The sequence below is a fragment of the Bidens hawaiensis genome, unplaced genomic scaffold (assembly GCF_021521415.1).
Source record: "Bidens hawaiensis isolate Kalapana, Puna unplaced genomic scaffold, B.hawaiensis_p1.1 tig00018801_1, whole genome shotgun sequence".
In the NCBI taxonomy this organism is placed as follows: Eukaryota; Viridiplantae; Streptophyta; class Magnoliopsida; order Asterales; family Asteraceae; genus Bidens; species Bidens hawaiensis.
Window position 1 is genome coordinate 364034 of NW_027492857.1, and position 967 is coordinate 365000.

Here is a 967-nt window from a genome sequence, read left to right on the forward strand (position 1 = left end):
CATATTTTTGCTACTTCTTAGATGATTCTCTTTAGAATTTGATCAATTTGCTCTCTTTCAGTGAGAGTAGCAAGTGAAGTGATCATGTTCAGTGAATATCATTCATACAATTTATTGTCAGGTTCTTCATTTTCTATTTCTTTTCTTTAATCTAATTTTGTATTTTATTTGTTTGTATGATTTAGATAAGCATAACCGAAATGTTCACCTAACCCGATCCAATGACCCGGCCCGAAAATTTTAACGTTTGGTTGTCAAATATCCGACCATCGAGAAAAGGTGAACCCATAGAAAAAAAATTCTTGATCCGCCACTGACTAAAATACCAACTGCGCACACCCCAGACTAAGCCTAGGACGAGGTGTGCAAGCAACCGAAAAAACCGACATGAAACCGAATAAACCGACCCGAAACAAAAAAAAAATCAAAACATCCAAACCCACAACACAGAAATGAAACAAAAACCAAGTGTTTTTTTTATGTTTTTGTAAAAAATTTCATGTAATAAAAACCGAAAAAACTGAACCGAACCGAACCGAATCCCTAAATTTTTATTTGTGTATTTTTTTAAATCAAAAAATCCAAACCCACAAAACTGAACCGAATCAAAAACCGAGAGTTTGGTTTTATGTTTTTGTAAAAATTTTCATGTAATAAAAACTGAAAAAACTGAACCGAACCGAATTCCTAAATTTTTATTTTAAATAATTTACAAGAATTTAAGAAATATGTAATTTAAATATTTTTTACCAGATGTAATACAACATTAGTTAACAATTAACAAAATTATTTATACCTAAATTCATTATATTTGCCAACTATTTTTTTTTCGCCATAATATTTTCAATCTCAAATGGTAAAAATCGAATAAATTAAAACCGAACCAAAACCAAAATTTTAAAAAAAAAAAAGCTTAAAAACCAAAACGGAGCGGTTTCAAAATATCCAAAAACCAAAATTTCGGTTT